Genomic DNA, 13,695 nt, shown 5'->3' with positions numbered 1-13,695 from the left:
AACTCAAGTTCATGCTCAATTATGCAATGCAAAGTCATACTCAGATATATGTCAACTCAGCAAGGAATCTCCACAAGTTCTTCTCTCTCTCAACCCTTTCACATTCATTAAGCTTTTATCAGGTGGATCTCATGATGCAAGGTTTAAACAAGCTGGTTTGGCTATTTTCCCTCTCTCTTTCCCACTCATCTCACCTTTTTCCACTCACCAAAAGGTCTTTTCCCCCACACTTATTCCTCGCCAAAACTCTCAGTTCCTTGATGTTGGAACACAGCACTCAATGAGACCTGCCCTTGTCGCTCTAAATCTAACACTTTCTGCTAAGTTTGATCCAAGGTGGCCTTTCAATTCACACACAAACATTGGCTTGAAAGAAGGATGGGTTCAAGGTGTGGGAACTGATCCATGATGTGGATTCAGCTACTTGAGCTAAGGAAAAGAGTGGTAAAAACAATGGTTCTAGCTCAAGTATGTATATTGTATCCACAAGCTTTTTCAAACAATGCATCACAAGATATTTACAAGTCAAGTTCAAGGTTCCCACTTAATTAGAGTTGAGTTCAATTCAAACTTGCTTCTCAGATTCAAATCATTTCAGACTTTGCAAGCACAGAAAAAGATTCACAAGCATATTCAATTCAAATTCTCAAAGTGATGTACTCTCTAGAAAACCTATCATTACTCCTTGCAAGATGCAACCTACATGCAAATGCAATCTAGACTCAATCCTAAAAATGAGAATGCAACTACATGATCATTTTTTTTTTTTTTGTGTAAAATTTTCAGATTTTTCCATTTTTTTTGGTTTTTATATGCACTTAGATGAATATGCAACTAGAATGTGACTCAAGACTCAAAGTGTAAAATAGGAAAATAGAAAACATGATTAGTAAAGGATGAAACTCCTCCCCCACACTTAAATAACACAGTCCCTTGTGTTATAAAAGTATGAGAAAGAAGTGAAACCAAAGCAAACAGGCAAAATGCAAAAGAAAAAGAAAGTCTAAATGCTATTTACAAGGTTTTGAGTGTTTACCTCAATCGCTGAGGTCTGATCCCAAGTAATGGGATGGATTGGAGGTTGAACATGATGGAGTGGAATATCTGGGTGGGCTGCTCTCAGGTGAGTCTGGTTGGAACGCTGTGGCCGGATTCACCCAATCTTCTTTTCCTGGTGGTAGCACAAGGTCATTGGCAGCTGAGAACAACAAAAGTTTTTCAAAAATTCACCAAGCTCATGAGCAGCACCAGTCGATTTTTCTTTAAAAGAAGGTATTGCAAGCTGATTAAAAACTCATTAAACTCAAAGCAATGGCAAGAAGCAATGCACACAAAGAGTTCAGCTTGAAACACAATTTCTTAAAAAAAAATCTATTCACATGGTGATTTTCAAGAAAATTTCTCAAAAATTCCAAGAACAGGTCATTCTCAAGCAAGATTCATGAAATCCCTATCCATTCTACTTGCACAACACTCACAAAATGATTCCAAGGTATCAAGAAACCCATTAAAATCGATTCCATTTGTTTTTCTCTGTTCATGAACAGTACTCTAAAGCATGGAAAAGGTGAGTTTTAACAGATTAAATACCTTAGAATCTTCAAGTTTCGAGTGTAAAACGGATGTGCAACAAGAAACTAGACAGGATTACGAGTTCAATGCAGTTGGAATCACTCAATTTGATGCAGCAACGAGAGAGATATGAAAGTTTAGAGTTCAAGAATGGAGAAGAGAGAGCAAACTCGCGATGAAGAAGAAAGAGTGGTGGGGAACAGCTGGCCTGGCGCGTCTGTTGACCGGTCAACGTCCGTACGGTCAAATGGAATTCAAATTTTGGATCGCGCCTCTTTGACCGTGTCACATGCCTGTGTCTGCCACTCGAGGATGCTGCCTCTTTGCCGCGGTCTCGACTTGGTCGTGTCTTCAGGCCGTGGCAAACCCCGAGCATTGTCCTTCTTCTTTCTTCCTGCCACGGTATGATTGTGTCCCCGTGGCAAACCCCTCGTGGCTGTGCTCACTCTTCGGTCAAACCCTCAAAAACTTTGCCACGGTCAGGCTTTTAGCCCGTGTCTTGTAGACCGTGGCAAACAACGAACCTTGGCCGCTTCACTTTTGCTTTGCCACGGCCTAGTCTTTATCCCGTGGCACTCCTCTCGTGGCAACCTAATCGTGGCATTGTCCGAATGTTGCCTGGTCCCCTTATGTTCTTGCCTCGGCCTTGGTGTGTCTCGTGTCATTCCCACCGTGGCAATCACCGAACGTTTGTGATTTTTGTGTACTTTGCCACGGCCTTACTCCTTCCCGTGGCAACCCCAACCGTGGCATTGTCCGAGCCTAGTCCCTTCTTCTTTTCTCTTTTGCCACGGCCGCTTAGGTTCCATGTTACAAGGCCGTGGCATTCACCGAACATATGCCTCCTTTGCCACGGTCTGGCCTTGAGACCGTGATTATCTCCCCGTGGCAGCACAAAGAGACTTGCAATGCCTTGTTTTTGACCGCGGCCGGCCCCCATGTCAAAGGCTGAGCACGAGCTTGTCTCCATTCCTTCATCTCTTTTCATTCTGCATTCACTTTCCAAAGGTTCAGACTCACACCTAACACCTGTAAACACTCAACAGACCCATTAAAACATCCTAAAACATATTTACCAGAATCAGAAGATCAAAAGCATATTTACAAAGGATAAGCTTGGGGTGTCTCCCAAAAGCACTTTGTTTAATGTCTCTAAGTTTGACTTTGGGAATCTGATTAACAGGCTGGTGGATCAAGAAGGGGAACTGATGTAGCTTCCTCCTTCCCTTGTGAAACTAAGTAATGCTTGATTCTCTGTCCATTCACCACAAATTCCTGACCATTCTTCCCTTCCAAGACAATGGCACCATAAGGCCTCACTTCAAGAACTTTGAAAGGTCCAGACCACCTAGATTTAAGCTTTCCTGGAAACAACTTAAGTCTGGAGTTGAAAAGCAAGACCAAATCACCAGACTTGAACTCCCTTTTTAGAATCTTCTGGTCATGCAGGGCCTTGGTCTTCTCCTTATAGATTTTTGAGCTTTCAAAAGCTTCAAGCCTGATCTCCTCAAGTTCATGAAGTTTCATGATCCTTTTCTCTTGAGCTGTCTTGATATCAAAGTTTAGAAACTTCACAGCCCACATAGCTTTGTACTCCAACTCAACAGGAAGGTGACAGCTCTTCCCATATAGCAAACTGAATGGTGATGTTCCAATTGGAGTTTTAAAGGCAGTCCTGTAAGCCCATAATGCATCATCTAGCCTTTTGCTCCAATCTTTTCTGCTTGAGCTAACAGTCCTCTCAAGAATGGCCTTGATCTGTCTATTGGATACTTCAACCTGGCCACTAGTTTGAGGATGATATGGAGTAGCTATCTTGTGTTTAACTCCATGCTTTCTCAATAAACCTTCCAGAGTCTTGTTCAAAAATTGGGATCCTCCATCAGAGATGACAACCCTTGGAACTCCAAACCTTGGGAAGATGATGTTCTTGAACAGCCTCACTACAACCTTGGAATCATTGGTAGGGGAAGCAATGGCCTCAACCCATTTGGACACATAGTCCACAGCAACAAGTATGTATTGATTTCCAAAGGATGAAATGAAAGGTCCCATAAAGTCAATCCCCCAGCAATCAAAGATCTCAACCTCTAGAATGGGGTTTTGAGGCATCTCACTTCTCTTAGATATGTTCCCATGCCTCTGACAGGCATCACATGCTGAAACCACCAACTGGGCATCTTTGAACATTGTAGGCCACCAAAACCCACTTTGAAGAACTTTTGCCACAGTTTTGAATGCCCCCATGTGACCTCCAAAAGCAGAACCATGACATTCTTGCAACACAGGTTGCATCTCCTCTTCAGCAAGACACCTTCTGTAAAGCTGATCCTTGTTCAGAACATAGAGGTAGGGCTCATCCCAATAGTATCTCTGGACATCTCTGAAGAACTTTTTCCTCTTGTAAGCATCCAATTCAGGAGGCTCCACCCCACATGCAAGATAGTTCACTATGTCTGCAAACCAAGGCATCCTCCTTTCTTGAATGCTCTCTACTTCCTCAAATTCCAAGTAGGAATGGAGCACCATCAGAGACTCTTCAGGCAAAGCATCATCAATGGGGACTTTTTCTTCAATCCTCAGCCTTGAGAGATGGTCTGCAGCACCATTCTCAATCCCCTTTTTATCAAGCACCTCCATATCAAACTCTTGGAGCAATAAAACCCATCTCAACAGCCTTGGCTTGGCATCTTTCTTGGTCATCAAGTACCTGAGGGCTGCATGATCAGTATACACAATGACCTTTGATCCCACCAGGTAGCTTCGGAACTTATCAAAGGCAAAAACTATTGCCAGCATTTCCTTTTCAGTTGTAGCATACTTTTCCTGGGCAGAGTCAAGTGTTCTACTGGCATAGTAGATCACATGCAGCTTCTTGTCTTTCTTTTGTCCAAGTACTGCTCCAACAGCAAAGTCAGAAGCATCTGTCATGACCTCAAAAGGTAGAGACCAGTCTGGTGCCTGAACTATTGGTGCACTAACCAATGCCTCCTTGATCAACTTGAAGGCTTCTTCACATTCAGCATCAAAGATGAAATCCACTTCCTTACACAACAGTCTTGTTAAAGGCCTGGCAATCCTTGAGAAGTCCTTTATGAATCTTCTATAAAACCCTGCATGACCCAGGAAGCTCCTTATCCCTTTAACAGAAGTGGGGGTTTGCAGATTCACCATCACTTCCACCTTTGCCTTATCAACCTCAATACCCTTTTCAGAGATCTTGTGCCCAAGAACAATTCCTTCTTGCACCATGAAATGACACTTCTCCCAGTTCAGCACCAAGTTGTGCTGCTCACATCTCTCCAACACCTGTGTCAAATTAGAGAGACAATCCGAGAAGGAGGAGCCATAGACACTAAAGTCATCCATGAACACCTCAACTTTCTCTTCAATAATGTCAGAGAAAATGTGCATCATACATCTTTGAAAAGTGGCTGGTGCATTACATAAACCGAAGGGCATTCTCCTATAAGCATAAGTGCCATAAGGGCATGTGAATGTTGTTTTCTCTTGATCTCTTGGATCTATGGGAATTTGAAAAAATCCAGAGTACCCATCAAGAAAACAAAAATAAGGATGACTAGCTAACCTTTCAAGCATTTGATCAATGAATGGTAAAGGGAAATGATCTTTTCTAGAAGCAGAATTCAATTTCCTATAGTCAATGCACATGCGATGGCCAGTTATGGTTCTTTGAGCTATGAGTTCATCCTTATCGTTTTTCACCACTGTGATCCCACCTTTCTTGGGCACAACGTGAACAGGAGACACCCATCTTGAGTCAGAGATTGGGTAAATTATCCCTGCCTCAAGAAGCTTTAGTATCTCCTTCTTAACCACTTCCCTAAGGTTGGGGTTAAGTCTACGTTGGTGCTCAATAGAGGACATGGCTTGGTCCTCCAGGTGGATCCTGTGGGTGCATATATCAGGAGAGATTCCTCTAATATCTGCCAAGGAATACCCTATGGCTCTCCTGAATTTCCTTATTTCACTAAGTAATGCACGTTCCTCATGCTCCAGCAAGTTATCATTTATGATCACGGGAAAAGTAGAGTTTAGGCCTAAGAATGCATAACTGAGCCCTGTTGGTAGAGGCTTGAGCTCAACAGAGGGTGCATCCGCCTCATTCCAGTCCTGGTCCAGGTTGCTTTGGCTGGTGACTGATTCCTTGATAGCAAAGACTTCAGAGCCTCTTTGTTCCAGCTCCAAAAACCTTGTTTCAGGACCCAGCTCTCTTGCATTGTCCAGATACAGCTTATACCCTTCACTTGCTTCAGCCAAGAGCTCATTCTCTCCTTGTTCTTGAGTTAGAGCAGCTTGAAGAGGATCCTCAGTGTTCAGCTCCTCAAGCAGCTCATCAGCCAACTGGTCCATTCTCTCCACATAGAAACATTGACCTTCAATGGTGGGTTTCTTCATCATCTCATTCACATCAAACTTGAGCCTTTCAGACCCAAGTTGAAGCTCTATTATCCCACCTCTCACATCAATGATGGCTCCTGCAGTTGCTAAGAATGGCCTGCCCAAGATGAGAGGATCTACTGGTTCCTCATCCATTTCCAGCACAACAAAATCTGTTGGAACCTCAAAACCACCTATCTTGACAGGTAGATCTTCCAACATACCAACAGGCAATCTAACTGATCTATCTGCAAGGATAAGAGAAATCTTTGAAGGTTTGAAAACTTTAAAGCCCAGCTTCTGTGCTATGGAGAATGGCATCAAGCTGACTGATGCTCCTAAATCACAAAGACATCCAGAGAATAGAAGAGGTCCAATGGCACAAGGGAGTGTGAAGCTCCCTGGATCAGTTAACTTCCTTGGAATAGACTTCCTCTGAATGATAGAACTGCATTCATGACTTAGTACTACCATGCCTTGAAGCTCTTTTGTCTTGTTCAGAATTGCATCCTTCAAGAACTTCCCCATCTTTGGCATCATTAAGAATGCATCAATGAGAGGCATTGTGAGTGGTGTCTCTTTGAGTGCCTTCTCAAATACAGCTTTTGCCTTGTTCACTAGTTGCTTCTTAAATCTCCCTGGAAATGGGAGCTTGGGTTGGTATGGAGGTGGTGGCATATACTTCTTCTCTGGTTCTGGTTCCTTTGCTACCTCTTTACCCTTTTCTGTCCTTGGTTTCTCAGCAACTTGATCATCCTTTAAGGCTGCCTCCCCCTCAGGTTGATCATTGTCCTCAATGATCACTTTGTTGTTCTCAATACCAGGTAACTCCTTGCCACTCCTCAGTGTAATGGCCTTGGCATATTCCTTGGGGTTGGGTTCTGGTTTTCCAGGTAGGTGACCTTGGTTCCTTGAGCTTGATGCCTGGTTTTGCTTCAGTTCCTTGATTTCCTGCTGCATAGTCTGTTGACCCTGAAGTAGTTGTTGCAGAATACCAACCATATCTGTACCCATCTGTGGCTGCTGTTGAACCATTGGTGGCTGAAACTGTTGTTGAACCGGCGCCTGCTGTTGGAACTGTGGTGGACCAAACCCTGGTGGTGCCTTTGGCTGCTGTGAAGTGTAACCAGTGCCCTGAAATGGTTGCTGTTGCTGACCAAAACTCTGATTCTGACCAAATTGATTCTTGGGTTGGAATGACCCTTGAAAGTTGTTCTTGGGAACAAAGTTCTTTGGAGCTTGAGAATTGGGATAGACCTGGTCTTGTGGGTTAGCTACATTGGTGTTCCTGTAAGAGAGGTTTGGATTGGCATTACCATACTGATATCTTTGGAACCTCTGATTCCCAATGTAGTTGAGCTCCTCTTGGGTAAGACCTTCTTCACTTATGTTCTCAAAAATTTGAGAAGGTTCCTCATACTCTCCGACAAAATGCATTGGCTTCTGAGTGGTGAATTTCAGCTTGTCCAATTCACTCCTCAACTCCTTAACTTCTCTGGTGAGCCTCTGTTCTGAGCTTGAACCTTCAGATCTATTTGATCTGTCATAGTCTTCACCATAAGTGTCATTGCTCAATGCTAAGTTCTCCACTAGCTCTAAAGCAGCATGTATCTCTTTACCCAGAAAGTTCCCATTGGAAGCAGTATCCAGCTGGTTTCTAATCTTGGGAAGAGCTCCCCTATACAGTGTGCTGAGAAGAGAAGCCTCACTAAACCCATGGTGTGGGCATTGGTTTGTGTAGCTCCTGAATCTCTCATATGCTTCACCAAAACTTTCATTGCTGTGCTGAGTGAAGCTAGAGATTTGGTTCCTCAGTTTTGCAGTTCTTGAGGTGGAGAAGAACTTAGATAAGAAGGCTTGCTTGCATTACTCCCAGGTTTGAATGGAGCCTCTTGGAAGATTCTTCTCCCATTGATGAGCTTTATCACCAAGACTGAATGGGAATAGTCTTAGCTTGAAGCTGTCTTCTGAAACTCCATTTATCTTGGTCAGATCACACACCTTGTCAAACTGATCCAAGTGTTCCAAGGGATCTTCCATTGCTAACCCATGGAACTTTGAGTTCTGGACCATATTCAGCAATGATGCTTTCACTTCAAAGTTGTTGTTTTGCACAGGTGGTGCCTGAATACCAGCTCCATACTGATGAGCATTGGCCCTGTCATTCTCTCCAACATAGACTTGGGGTTGCTCATATCTTCTTTGCTGTGGTTGGAAAGGGTGGGGTTGGTGGTGCACCTGGTGTCTTTGCTGAACATTGGCCTGATGCCTCTGTTGATGAGCTTGAGCTTGTCCCTGGTGGACATAAGCTTGTTGATGGTGCACCTGTTCCTGCTGAACATTACCCTGGTGAAGCCCTTGACCAACTCCAATACCAGCTCCATGACCTTGAGCCTGTTGCTCCTGAACTGGTTGTTCTATATCTACTACGTGATCTCCTTGTTCTGCCATCTCAGTCTGATCAATTTGTCTACCACGTCTGTCTCTTCTCCTCCTTGGTACCAAAAGGTTGATGTTGTCGTTTAGAGGAAAAGGAGGACCGCAGCTTCTTGATCTAGACCTGGTGTTCATACACCTGAAATCACAAACAGAACTTGAAAGGAATCAGTAAAAACAAGAAAGTAAGCACTTGATCTCAAGAACAGATCAGAGCTTAATGCTAATCAAACCACAATTTGGCAACGGCGCCAATTGATAGATAAGACTTTTTAGGGTCTCAGGGCTATCAATCCCCTTGTCAAAGTAGCACAAATAGGTTAATCAATCCAAGAATGTGGTGATAGACACTAAACTATGTGATCAAGTTCTTAATTCAAGCAAACAAGAGTGATTTTGGTTAACTAATGATGACTAACAACTTAAACAGGTTTAAAGACAAATGACAATGACAAATGGTGTGAATATGATATGATGGAGGCATGAGATTCTAGATATGATAGATGGTTAGGGTGCTTTGGTGTTAAACTAGAAATGCTAATGACAATGATGAGACATGATTCAAGTGATTAAGAACTCTAGTCTAGGTTAATCCTCTCATGAAGGTATTAACCCCTATACTAATCCATTTCAAACCAAATTCCCATTTGTGAAATATGAATCAATATGCATTAATAAACAGTTCTCAATGATCATTCAAGCATTTAACAAATCATTCCCATGATGAAGATTTACTTAAACCTCTAACACAACTCTTTCAGGAATTTCATCAAACACTTTTGGTGCATGAAATTCCCAGAATCTAGATCTCAAGTGATTATCAAGGATCTAGCATAGAGAACAGTTGTTTAGAGAGATGAACCAATGAATCTAGCGCTAAGCACTCCTAATCTAACACTTTAGCACCCTAACCTACACATCTAGAACCTCATTAAGGTAACTACTCACTAATCATGGTCAACACACTAGATCCTTTGCAAGATGTGTTGTTAATCATGATTAGAAGTTGAGTTTGATGAATAGAAATGATGAACAAGATGGAAAGAAACTTCAAAACGATTTCAAACTCTCTAAAACAAAGTGTATTAAGTGGTTTTTCACAAAAGGGGAAAAAAGACTAAAAGTAGATTAAGTGTTCTCTACAAATTAGGTCTAAAAACCTTATAAAGGAGGCTTGGGCGAACCGGGTCAACCCGGAACAAGCCGGGTACTGACCCGGCCTTGATGGGCAAAGAAGGGTTTGCCACGGTCTGGTGCATCCTTGGTGTGACCGTGGCATTCCTGACCGTGTCAAAGTCTTTACTTGTGTTCTTGGTTCCTTTTGATGCCACGGTCTGATCAAGCTTCATCTGGGACTCGTGGCAAGTTAACCGTGTCAAACGCCGAAGATGTGTAAAGGTTGCCACGGTCAAGCCCCCTGACCGTGGCATTCAGACCGTGCCAAAACCCGCATGCATGTGAAGACCTTCCCAGCCAAGTATATGCTTGCCACGGCCAAGTCTCAGGCCGTGGCATTGAGATCGTGTCAAAGGCCGAAACTGTGTAGAAGTTATCTCCAGCCACTTGTTCATTTGCCACGGTCAAACCCAGACCGTGGCATTAAGCTCGTGCCAATCGCCGAAGGTTTCAAGATGTTGCCACGGCCAAGCCTCATACCGTGGCATTTAGGCCGTGTCAATCGCCGAACGGTTGCTAAGTTCCTCTCAGCCAAGTGTGTGTTTGCCACGGTCAAGTGTAGACCATGGCATGAAGATCGTGTCATTGGCCGAGGGTGCACAAAAGTTGCCACGGCCAAGTGTGGACCGTGGCATTGAAATCGCGGCATGTTTAACTTCCTGGAGACCTGTCCGAATTGAGTGATTCCGGTTGAAGAAGACAGAGGCCTCATTTATCTCCAACTTTGATGAAGGAAGTTTCAGTGCTGGGGAAGTGTAAGGTTTCCTGGAGGGCATATCTTTGAAGTGAATTTACACGACCAGAGAGAGGCGTCTAAACATGTGTCCATTCCGGAGACCGTGTCTTTCTGCTCAAAGCTCCGAATTGACTGATCTCGGATGTTCTGGAAAGAAGACTCAAATGTCTCTGGTTCTCATGAAGGACCCGGAAACTAAATCGGCCTGGAAGTGCACCGTCCTTCGCATCCTTTAGGACTGATCTGCTCGGTCCGGAATACCTGCGAGACTGGGGTTCCTTCCGACAAGCTTATCTCTCTGCTCACGCGTCCGAATTCCACGATTCCACTTGCTAAGAGACCGTGATGCAATTCTCTCCAACTTCTATGAAGCACCCGCCGTCTGAATCGGACCGGAAGGCTCCCCGGACAGGCGATTTCTGAGACACGTTCATACCCGGAGATTTTGGCCGATACACTTCATTCGCGGTACATGAAAATGGCCGGTAAAGCTTCCCGCGGTACATGGAAATGGCCGGTAAAACCTTCCTGGCCAGCGAGAATGGCCGATAATCTCCGAGGACCCAATTTTTCCACTTTTTCAAGCTTTGCTCACCATTCCACCTCCTGGATTCATCTTTTCAGCTCCACATTCACCTGATAGACACTCAAAACATGCAATAAACTGATTGGGACCTAATGCATCTCCTAAGTTCTAAAACAACCCTAAAGACCTAAAACGCATGAAATAAAACATGATTTGGAATGATTTATGAAACCTAAATGATGCAAATTATGAACATATCAACGGGGAATGTACAAACTGTGCGGGTTGGTCTCTATTGCACCTAGGTCGCAGGCTCAAGTCGGAGTGATTTGCGAGTGATCGTGCGGCATAATTCCAGGCGCGGCTAACTCGCATGCCTAAGTCGCACGATTGTGGACTTAGCATTTCTCTTGCTCTTGAGCTTCAGACCTCTTCCAGTGATAGTTTACCCACACATATCAACTCGCAGCATCAGCATTCAGGCGTTCATCTTCAGGCCTGCGGGTTAACCAAGTCGCAAGACCATCTCGCAGCATCCAGAGCAGCTTAGACCACTTCGCATTCCGGAGAGTGTAACTCCTATGAGACTAGTCCGAATTGAATGATTTCGGTTGCAGAAGACAGAGGACTCATTTATCTCCATCTTTGGTGAAGGAAGCTTCGGTGCTTGGGAAGTGTAAGGCTTCCTGGAGGGCACATCTTTGCAGTGCATGTACACGACCAGAGAGAGGCGTCTAGACATGTGTCCATTCCGGAGACCGTATCTTTCTGCTCATAGATCCGAATCGAATGCTCTTGGACGTTCTGGAAAGAAGACTCAAATGTCTCTGGTTCTCATGAAGGACCCGGAAACTAAATCGGCATGGAAGTGCACCTTCCTTCGCATCCTTTAGGACTGATCTGCTCGGTCCGGAATACCTGCGAGACTGGGGTTCCTTCCGACAAGCTTATCTCTCTACTCACGCGTCCGAATTCCACGATTCCACTTGCTAAGAGACCGTGATGCAATGCTCTCCAACTTCTATGAAGCACCCGCCGTCTGAATCGGACTGGAAGGCTCCCCGGACAGGCGATTTCTGAGACACGTTCACACCCGGAGATTTTGGCCGATACACTTCATTCGCGGTACATGAAAATGGCCGGTAAAGCTTCCCGCGGTACATGGAAATGGCCGGTAAAACCTTCCTGGCCAGCGAGAATGGCCGATAACCTCCCAGGACCCAATTTTTCCACTTTTTCAAGATTTGCTCACCATTCCACCTCCTGGATTCATCTTTTCAGCTCCACATTAACCTGATAGACACTCAAAACATGCAATAAACTGATTGGGACCTAATGCATCTCCTAAGTTCTAAAACAACCCTAAAGACCTAAAACGCATGAAATAAAACATGATTTGGAATGATTTATGAAACCTAAATGATGCAAATTATGAACATATCAGCGAAGAGATTTCATCGCGGACTCAAACCCAAAGGATATATGCTATTGCGATACATAGACTAACAGGTGCAATCATACTAGCACTAATGCACCGGATACCATCAGAACTCCGCAGTTAAGCGTGCTTGGGCGAGTGTAATACTAGGATGGGTGACCTCCCGGGAAGTCCTCGTGTTGCACTCCTTTTTTGTTCCTCCTACAGCAACTTTTTGGAAAGCCCCAAGTGTGCTCTCTGGCTTGTCCAAGGGTCTAAAGACCATGGATGCGGTTTACAAGGCCAAAATTTTGAGTTTTAGACCCTCCTCCAGGCCCTTTTCTAAAACGTAAGCCCCGGTTTAAGTGTCGTCAAACGTGGTGTCCTAACTTATATATCTTGCAACGAAAGCTCGTCGCAGCTGGGCGGGAAAAGCCATATAAACAGTGCAACACATGCGAAGAGATTTCATCGCGGACTAAAAGCCAAATAATATATGCAATTGCGATACATATACTGACAGGTGCGATCATACCAGCACTAATGCACCGGATCCCATCAGAACTCCGCAGTAAAGCGTGCTTGGGCGAGAGTTGTACTACGATGGGTGACCTCCTTGGAAGTCCTCGTCTTGCACCCCTTTTTTGTTCCTTTTGATTCTTTGTTTTTTTTTGGGTCTTTTCATTTGAAAAACAAGGCATCTTCTGAACGACGCCATTTCTAGACCGTGTGGAACCATGCCTCCTACAGCAACTTTTTGGAAAGCCCCAAGTGTGCTCTCTGGCTTGTCCAAGGGTCTAAAGACCATGAGTGCGGTTTACAAGGCCAAAATTTTGAGTTTTAGACCCTCTTCCGGGCCCTTTTCTAAAACGTAAGCCCCGGTTTAAGTGTCGTCAAACGTGGTGTCCTAACTTATATATCATGCAACGAAAGCTCGTCGCAGCTGGGCGGGAAAAGCCATATAAACAGTGCAACACATGCGAAGAGATTTCATCGCGGACTAAAAGCCAAATGATATATGCAATTGCGATACATATACTGACAGGTGCGATCATACCAGCACTAATGCACCGGATCCCATCAGAACTCCGCAGTAAAGCGTGCTTTTGCGAGAGTTGTACTAGGATGGGTGACCTCCTTGGAAGTCCTCGTGTTGCACTCCTTTTTTGTTCCTCTTGATTCTTTTGTTTCTTTTTTTTTAGGTCTTTTCATTTGAAATACAAGGCATCTTTTGAACGACGCCAATTCGAGATCGTGTGGAACCACGCCTCCTACAGCAACTTTTCAGAAAGCCCCAAGAATGCTCTAGGGCGTGCCCAAGGGTTTAAAGACCATGGGTGTGGTTTACGAGGCCAAAATTTTGAGTTTTAGACCCTCTTCCAGGCCATTTTCTAAAACATAACCCCGGTTCGGCTCTAGGAGACATTTTAG

At 44.2% G+C, this 13,695-nt stretch overlaps 4 non-coding genes across 4 annotated transcripts; all 4 read left to right on the top strand.

Annotated features, from left to right (window-relative positions):
• The first annotated feature begins 7,684 nt into the window (after positions 1–7,684).
• Positions 7,685–7,791, top strand: LOC112081686. Its single transcript, XR_002896608.1, has one exon. It is a non-coding gene; the product is annotated as a small nucleolar RNA R71 (small nucleolar RNA).
• Positions 7,792–12,354: 4,563 nt separating this feature from the next.
• Positions 12,355–12,473, top strand: LOC112081794. Its single transcript, XR_002896715.1, has one exon. It is a non-coding gene; the product is annotated as a 5S ribosomal RNA (ribosomal RNA).
• A 312-nt stretch (positions 12,474–12,785) lies between these two features.
• Positions 12,786–12,904, top strand: LOC112081772. Its single transcript, XR_002896693.1, has one exon. It is a non-coding gene; the product is annotated as a 5S ribosomal RNA (ribosomal RNA).
• A 403-nt stretch (positions 12,905–13,307) lies between these two features.
• On the top strand, positions 13,308–13,426 carry LOC112081801. The gene has a single exon (XR_002896722.1). It is a non-coding gene; the product is annotated as a 5S ribosomal RNA (ribosomal RNA).
• The last annotated feature ends 269 nt before the right edge of the window (positions 13,427–13,695 follow it).

Source organism: Eutrema salsugineum, unplaced genomic scaffold (assembly GCF_000478725.1).
Source record: "Eutrema salsugineum unplaced genomic scaffold, Eutsalg1_0 scaffold_10, whole genome shotgun sequence".
Taxonomy (NCBI): Eukaryota; Viridiplantae; Streptophyta; class Magnoliopsida; order Brassicales; family Brassicaceae; genus Eutrema; species Eutrema salsugineum.
The sequence above is the reverse complement of the archived record's forward strand: the minus strand, read 5'-3'. Positions and strand labels throughout refer to the sequence as shown.